General features: G+C 39.5%; 1 non-coding gene across 1 annotated transcript; it reads right to left on the minus strand.

The window, feature by feature from the left end:
• Positions 1-1086: 1086 nt before the first annotated feature.
• On the minus strand, positions 1087-1193 carry LOC114891385. Its single transcript, XR_003792492.1, has one exon. It is a non-coding gene; the product is annotated as a U6 spliceosomal RNA (small nuclear RNA).
• Between the last annotated feature and the right edge of the window lie 7542 nt (positions 1194-8735).

The raw sequence follows: 8735 nt of genomic DNA on the forward strand, positions 1-8735 counted from the left end.
TAAAAGCACATCCCGCTCCTGGAAATGACAGCTTGCCCCTACAGCCAACTGATGCTATTTATGTGGCATTGTTGTTATTTATTCTCATCTCAAAGGGAATGATTGAATGGCTTTGTGGTTTCTCCCAAGAAACTGTGGAGCTATATAGTACGAAATCTGCAAGCTCAGGTGATCATCTTTCTTGAGGAGATTTTCACAGGAAGCTCTTTGGAAATTGCAAGAAAATGTTGGTAGGACATTAGACAAAGTGGTTTTATTAGGCTTATTGACTGAAAGCTCACTTTTCATGCGAATTGTGACCCAGTGTGCTTAGAGGACAGACTGTCTTCTCCTCCAGACCTCATCCCCCTCCAGCCAAAAGCAATGCTCTTTCCACCCACTCCCAGGATACCTGAAAGCAGGTATGTGTATCATGGGAATGAGAGTAAGGAGAATTAGATGGACCTTCCACTTGCCCCAGTCTGAAAAACCGCTATTAGCCTTTCATTCCTTTGGATTCTGAAAACTGTTTGATCAATAGAAAAAGAAATATAAATGACCTCTAAATATATAAAAAGACGCCAAACTAGTCTCATAATAAGGGCAATATAAATTAAAAATATACTCAGATATAATTTTTTACTAATGAGATTAGCAATACCAAAATTTAACACATTTTTTTTAGTGACCCTTTGAACAAACAGGAATCCTCTTAGCATTGTTGGTGGGTGCTGTCCTGATGGAGGAGAATTAGGAAGAGCTATCAAACTTAGAAGTGCAATTACCCTTTGGTTTTAGCAGTCCCAATCTTGGGAACTGATCCTTCAGTAAAAATTGCACATATGAATGAAAAATATATACAGTTATACATTGAAAAACTCTAAATATCACAACTTCAAAGCAACTCAAGTTCCATCAATAAGGGACTGGTTAAATTAACTATGAGATATTCACCCAATGGAATATTATACAGCAGTATAAGAGAATGGGGAAGCTCATTATATACTGATATGGAAATATCTCTAGGTTGTATCTTTTTTTTTAAACATCTTTATTAGAGTATAATTGCTTTACAATGGTGTGTCAATTTCTGCTTTATAACAACAAAAAAATATGGAACGCTTCACGAATTTGCATGTCATCCTTGCGCAGGGGCCATGCTAATCCTCTCTGTATCGTTCCAATTTTAGTATATGTGCTGCCCAAGTGTGCACTAGGTTGTATCTTTAAATGGATAAATGAAGACACAGAGCAGTTCATATATAGCAATATATGTTTATATGGAAAAAGGGAATAAGAATTCGTCTTTATTCTTGCTTCATATTTGCATAAAGATATACTGAAAGGATACTTAAGAAGTTAATAACAGTGGTTACCTGTGGAAAGGAACAAGATGGATGGGGTCAGGGAAAGGAATAAGAATTATCAGTGTTTACTGCTTTTATTTTTGAACCATGTGTAACCTACTAAATTTTTTTAGAGACAGAATATTTATGTATTTAAGTATTTATTTTGTAAAGCATTTTTTATTGTGGTAAAATATATACAGCTTAAAATCTGCCACTTTCACTATTTTTAAGCATACAATTCAGTGGCATTAATTACATTCACAATATTGTACAACCCTCAGTATTGTCAACTGCCAGAACATTTTCATCACCCCAAACAGAAACTCTTAACAATTAAGCAGTAACTTTCCATTCTCCCTTCCCCCAGCCTCTAGTTACCTCAAGTCTTCTTTCCGTCTCTATGACTTTGCCTATTCTAGAAATTTCATATCAGTGGAATCATATAATATTTGTTTTTTTGTGTCCAGTTTATTTCACTTAGCATGATGTCTTCAAGGTTTATGCATGTTGTACCATGTATCAGAACTTCATTTCTTTTTATGACTGAATAATATTCCACTATATGCATAAAACACATTTTCTTATCCATTCATCTGTTGATGGACACTAAGGTTGTTTCTTCCGTTTGTCTATTATGATTAATGCTGTAATGAACATTAGAGTAAAAATATCTGTTTGAGTCCTTGCTTTCAACTCTTTTGGCTATACACCTAAGAGTGGAATTGTTAAGTTATTTGGTAATTCTGAGTTTAACTTTTCAAGAAACCACCAAGCTGTTTTCCACCGTGGCTGCACCTTTTACATTCCACCAGCACTGTACAAGGATTCCAATTTCTCTACACTGTCGCTAACACTTGTTATTTTCGATTATTTTGAATGTAGCCATGGTAGTAAGTGCGAAATTGTATCTCATTGTGGTTCGACCTGCTCAAAAATTTTAAATTAATGAGAAGACTGTCATAAATATCTTTTATTAAACTATAATACCTGTGAAAAAATACTACAGTTCTGTTATTAAATCAAAAAGTCAGTTGACAGCTTGCAGACATCAGGTTGTTAAGGGCCTGCGACTGGGCAGGTCCTATCTTCTGAATGTACATAAAAGGCACCTACAACCATGGTTATTAATATCACATGTCTACCAGAAGCTAACTGCTTTATGCCATTGATCTTTCCCCACATTCCTGTGAGATAGATATTTTAATCCACTTTTTACAGATGAGGAAGCTGAGGGTCTTCTAGGATAAAGAACATAGCCAAAGTCAGACCTCTAGTAAATTGAAATGCCAGGATTCAAACAAATGTCTGCTTGATCTCCAGTCCTGAGCGCTTTCTGCCATAACAAGGCTTCAGAGGGAGGGAAACAACCAGGAAGGGACAGAAGACAATCAGGTGACATTTTAATTACTTCCAATCTTGCACGAGTTGGCTGTCATTTAAATGGGTTTTTTGTCCAGGATTTATTCCATTAAGCCCAAGTCTTTTCTTTTCTTCCTTTCTTCCTGCGGTGTGTACCCTAACTTGCGCCATTTTCTCTGAAATCTCAGATCCACAAACACTTTGCCAAAGACCACAGGGCTTCCTGCTAGCCTGGCACCTGAGGGCCTCTCCTTTCTCTGTGACTTGTGAACACCCCAGGCTTCAGACCACAATTTCAAATACACTTCCAGCTAAGTGGCAGTTCCTCTACAGAAAGGAATGAGGTACAAGGCAGAAGAGATAGGCTGAACTCCAAGCTAGTCTGAACTGGGTCCTAGCAGAAAGAGAGTGCACCCAATGGTCAACTCATTCCATCCATGTACTGACAGGTGGAATGAGTTGCCAGCCCCTTCCGTGGATATCACGTTCTGCTTAGGGCACAGTGTCTACATCTGTGAACAGCTGCTGCCAAATGCTGCTTGGAGATGGCCTGCCTGCCCGCCCGCCCCCCACCCCCACCAAACAGAGTCTGCTATAGAGCAAACCAATCGCCTCTTTACCAGGTGCACATATGGGTGGGGCCATTAACAAGACCTGGGCAACCGGCATCACACAGAGTAATATCAAACCCTGGGAAATTTATGATCTTGCCAATGAAGCTAAGCTCTTTCTTTGTAGAAACTCAAGGCAACTTTTACCACACTTCATCTCAACACAAAGAAGCTTTTAATGAACTATATTACAATAAATGCATTTCACTTGGAGAAGAATGTGTCACAACGAGATATTACTTCAGGACAGATTTGTGTCCCTTGAATGGTGATATAAAAATAATCTTAAAAAAATTTAGCCCAATTTATAAGAAAATATTTTGTATATATATATGGAGGCTACTCATTCAGAAAAAAACCCAATTCTGACTCTGTTGGGTAGGCTGTTAGATTCAGGCTCAAAAGGAAGGTCAAAGAAAGTGCGATCTGAAGCTTCTTGGAAAGATCTGGAATATATATGCCACCCTGCTTCTTCCCTCATGCTACTTGTATCATTGTGACCATCCACTAAACCCAGAACACTACAAGACTCTGTTCTTACCTTTTCCCCCCCCAGTTTAATTATTTTTAAATAGTTTTGAATAATAAAATTAAAACGTGAATTTATTTTCATTGTAAACTTTAAGTAAAAGCGAAATCCCCTTAACTCTCCCCAATCTCATTCCACATGGGCATTTTCTATAATCAGCTTAGTGTGTACCATTCTGGGTCTTTTACAAACATTTACACTGACATAAGTACATTGTGACCCAGCTCTTTGATGAATAAACAGCTTTTCAACAAATATTTTTTGAGCACTTACTATTCAGAAGGCTTTGTTTCAGGTACAGGGGATATGAAAAGATTAGGTTATAATATATTGAGCACTTAACTTATGCCAGGACTTGTGCTGAGGAATTTACCTTTAATTTTGGATTTAATCAGCACAACAACCCTGAAGAGGTGTACTACTCTTTGTTCTACAGGTGAGAAAACTGAAGTTCAGAGAAGCTAGGTGATTTACCCAAGGTCACAGATGATAGATGATAGAGCTCAGATTCAAACAGAGGAGTGGCTGTGGAGAGCCCATAGTTTAATGACACAGCACGACAATGTACTGAAATAATAGTCGGTGTTGCCCCAGTGTTCAAGACACTCCTCCTAGGGCTTTACATATTTTGACTGATTTAATGTTGACAACAACACGAATATGTAGTGTTATCAGCCCCCATTTTACAGATGTGGATACTGAGGCTCAGTGAGGTTAATTAATTTACCCTAGATTATGCTGGTAATAAGTGCCAGAGCTGGGATTGGAATCCAGACAGTCTGGTTGCATTGCTTCATCTCTTAACTTCTACGTTACACTGTCCAACCCAATATTATGTGCACTGATGCAGACTCATGCTTAACAACTATGCAGCTCTTAATCATGGTTGCTTAGAGGTTTTAACAACAATGAAAAATGCTTCCTTATAATGTAAATAAAATAATGGAATTCAGAATCATATATATGGTATGATCCTAATTATATCCAATAGATGGTCAAAAAATTTTCAGTAAGAAATTCATTTTAGTAAGAAATTCATTTTTTTGAAGTCTACTTTCTTTAAGGTTGTATAAAAAATATGAGTAGAACCAAAAGTAAATTAAACATTTTCACCCCGATTTACGCCACAGTCTAGTTCTTCATGTTAACTTTACTCTTCAAACAACAGAAAGTGGATGGCACTTTAGGAATTGGGAAAGTGGCCGGCTCCTCAAGCACACATTTGTTTCTCCTGTTGATGGGTGTTTTTTCCCTTGCCATTTAGAAAAGGTCACCAAGTCTCTGTGTTCTCTTAATTCACCTGAGATTTGGTGGGAGGGTGGGCAAAAGCAAAAGTGGCCAGACAGTCAGCAGATCTGACACCCACCTGCACCCAGCCTCCTGGAGGAGATTATGCCGGGTTGTGAGACGTGGTGGCCAGGAGGTGAGTGTTTTTGGAGGAGGGGAGGTGGAAACAGGAGAACGGACCAGAGGTATAGGGAACTTCTCCCATCCCTGGGAAGTAGCTGGGCTTTTTTTCCCAGGTTCCTCAGTGAATGGAGACCAGTCCCCACACCCATGGTGACACCTAGCCCACTAGTAATATGACTTGGAGGGATAGTGCAAATATATGGTGAAGGATTGGGGGAAAGAGGGGAGGCAGGGGCTAAGTAGTAAAAACCATGCACTGGGAGGCCATATCAAGGATCCCTATGCCTGGCTTTAAAAAGTTAGATACCTGTAGTGACCAGTATAGAATGAAGAATAAAAGCCCCTTTCCAGAATATTCTTGAGGCTGCAAAAGGGCACATAACATTTTTGGGAAGACATCCCTTCACTCAACTTCCATGCAGTATAGGGGTTAATAATGATTGAAACTTTCCTCCAGCTCTGCTGGTGAGACCTTAGATTAAATTTGATTTGAAGATTGAAAGGAACACGACATTCTAGGTAGAGAAAAGACACAGGAAAACCTCAACTGTTGTTCTCTTTAGGTAGTGGAATCATGGCTTATTTTTTTTCTTTATCATTTTCTGTATTTTCAAGTTTTCTATGATTGTCACTTGTTCCTTACAAAATCATAAAACCAATTACTTTTTAAAAACTCTTATTAGTTATGTCACTTCACCATCCATCTGGCTTACTCATGCTTTATTTTCATCTAGACATTTTTACACTGCAAATGTTTGTTACAAGTAGGACAGCTATGATTTTTTCTCTAGAATCCAGTCCAAGAATTTGCATTTAGATATATGTAAATGAAAGCAATTTAGGCCAACATTATTCTATATGCTACTTGAAAAGAATTTTTAAAGTGTTAAGGAAAACTAGAGGGATTTAATCACTTTGTTCCATGCCAAACTCTAAGTCCAGAATCAGGCCATAAATGATGACAGGGGCCAGGCCAGCAACACCTCGACTAATGCTCCCAAGTGGTCATTCTGGCAACTAATTCCAACTTTGAAGAAAGGGAAACTGGGCCAAATATACAAGCCTAACAGAAAACCCCCATAGGCTGCTTGCATAATTGGAACAGCTACTTTGCAACTTCTCCTTGAGTCAATCACTGGTTTACAGTTATAGTTATTCACTTCAATTAGATGTGAACTGATACCAAAAATAGATGGGCTGTGTCAAGTTACTTTATCTCAGACGCAAGCGAGTCTATTATAATCCTATATAGAAACTAGTGCTTTTTAGAGACCACCTGCAGACAGATCTGTCTTTAACCAGACCTGCAAATGCAAACTGGATCCTAGGCTTCAGATCAGCACCAGGTCATCATCAGGCTTCCTAGGGACTCCCTGTGTTGGTCTCACACATAATGAGATTTTCTGAAGAATCTTAGTTGCTCGGTATCAATCCTTTCTTTTGTGTCCCACAGTCTCGCCTGTGATTTGCCTTCCAGTTTTTGCAAGAACTTTTATCTACAGAGCACTGTTTCCCTGAGCCACACACTATGGATTGGAGTTTATTGTCCCAATGTAAGCTAGCTGAATAAATGCAAACTAGAACCTAATGTTCAGCCTTGCAGGATTTCCTTGAACCTGCTTGCCTGCGTCTAAGGGGTGCTTGGGCAACTGCTTGCCGTTCATAGCTGTGGACCTGAGCCATTCTTGCTAAAATATCTGTCCCTTGGTATCATCTCCTCCCACCCCATTTATCCCAGTAATGGATGAGCCCAACCTTTACCATTGTCGGTCTTTACTCTCCAACAAATCAGCTTTGTGCCTTGTCATTCTTCACCTTTCATGTAACTAAGTTCAATAAACCATTTGTTGAATATGGCCTCATGTTGGTACTATTTCAGGTTGATACTAAGATGAATAAAGTTAGATCTTTGTCCTTAAGAGATTCATACTTTAGTGGATGTATTAGTTTCCTAGGGTTGCCTTAACAAAGTACCACAAACTGGGTAGTTTAGAGCAACAGAAATTTATTGTCTCACAGTTCTGGTGGCTAGTTCTGAAATCAAGGTGTTGGCAGAGGTGATTCCTTCTAAGGTCTGTAGGGACAATCTGTTCTTTGCCTCTCTCCTGGCTTCTGGTAACCTTGGGTGCTCCTTGGCTTGTAGATGGTGTTCTCTCTGTGTCTTCACATTATCTTCCCTCTGTATCTTTTCTCTTTTAACAAGGAAACCCATCATACTGGATTAAAGGCCTACCTGCTCCAGTATGACCTCATCTTAACTTAGCTAATTGCATCAGTCACAACCTTATTTCCAAATAACATATTCTGAGAGAGTGGGGGTTAGGATTTCAACACATGAATTTTGGGGGAAGGCAGTTCATCCTGTAGGAGTGGGCAAAATGTATACATATAGAATTAAATAGAATAAGATATGAGAAGCTAAATACTAACGATAAGCGCTAAGGGTGAGTAAAGCACAGAGAAATGTTGCATTATGATTGAGGTAAACTAGGCAGGGTTGGCTCACGGCAGAATGAAGCTGTCATCTGAACAGTGAGTCAAGGATTCTCCTGACGATGCTGCCACAGCGCAGAGAAGAATGTCTCACTACACCTGAGCGTGTAAAAGCCTCCCTCATCTGTAGGCAGCAGGCCAGAGTGACTGGGATCCTCTGGGCACACCTTTGACCCGTCCCTGAGTCCACAACAGAGAAAATGGTCTCCCCACAGTATACGCTGTACAACTAATATCTGGGTGTCAGAGTCTACTGCGCTTATCAGATTTATTAGATAAAATTGCCGGAGGGCGGAAGCACCATAAAGTGCGAGTAATTAAAACACTGAGCTGCAATATTATTAAAGTATATTAAAATCAATGACATCCATTTGAAAAGATATATTTCACACCCTGTCCTCCACAGTGGGCAATGTGGCTGAACAGAAACAGCCAAGCAAGGACTATTGTTAATGAAGGTCCTTGTGGAAAAGGCTGCCAGAGACAAAATGAGTTAAATTCTTTATTGTGTCTTGACAGCCCACATGAATCTATGATAATGATAAATGTTCTCATTTCGAACTTTTTTCTTTTCCTGAGACATTTTACATGTTATCTCCAATTTGCTTTGAATTTCTCCAAAGACATATGTTCTCCAAGAAAGTCTCTGCTTGCTTTCCATTAAGTAAGATCTTATCAAGGTGTTTGCATGTGACATCATGTTAGGACTATTAATCTTGTGACAGGACATGAAAAGGGGGGAGGGGGATTCCTTAACAGGTTGAGGGCTATTACCCTTGAGAAACAGCCCTCAGCACCCAACAACAAGCACCAGCCTAGGAACTGCAACTGAAATTATTAATAAGCACTTTCCCGAAGCTAAAACTCTAGGCAAGAAGGTTGCTCCTCAGAAGGGTGCGCAGTGGACAGTGGAAGCCAAAATGGCTTGTGTGCCACTGGGCTGGACCCTGCTGCTTCTGGATCATGGACCTGAAGGATTCTGGCAGGACACCAAAGGATGGTTGT

The sequence above is a fragment of the Monodon monoceros genome, unplaced genomic scaffold (assembly GCF_005190385.1).
Source record: "Monodon monoceros isolate NGI ecotype Baffin Bay Population unplaced genomic scaffold, NGI_Narwhal_1 Super_Scaffold_11, whole genome shotgun sequence".
Taxonomy (NCBI): Eukaryota; Metazoa; Chordata; class Mammalia; order Artiodactyla; family Monodontidae; genus Monodon; species Monodon monoceros.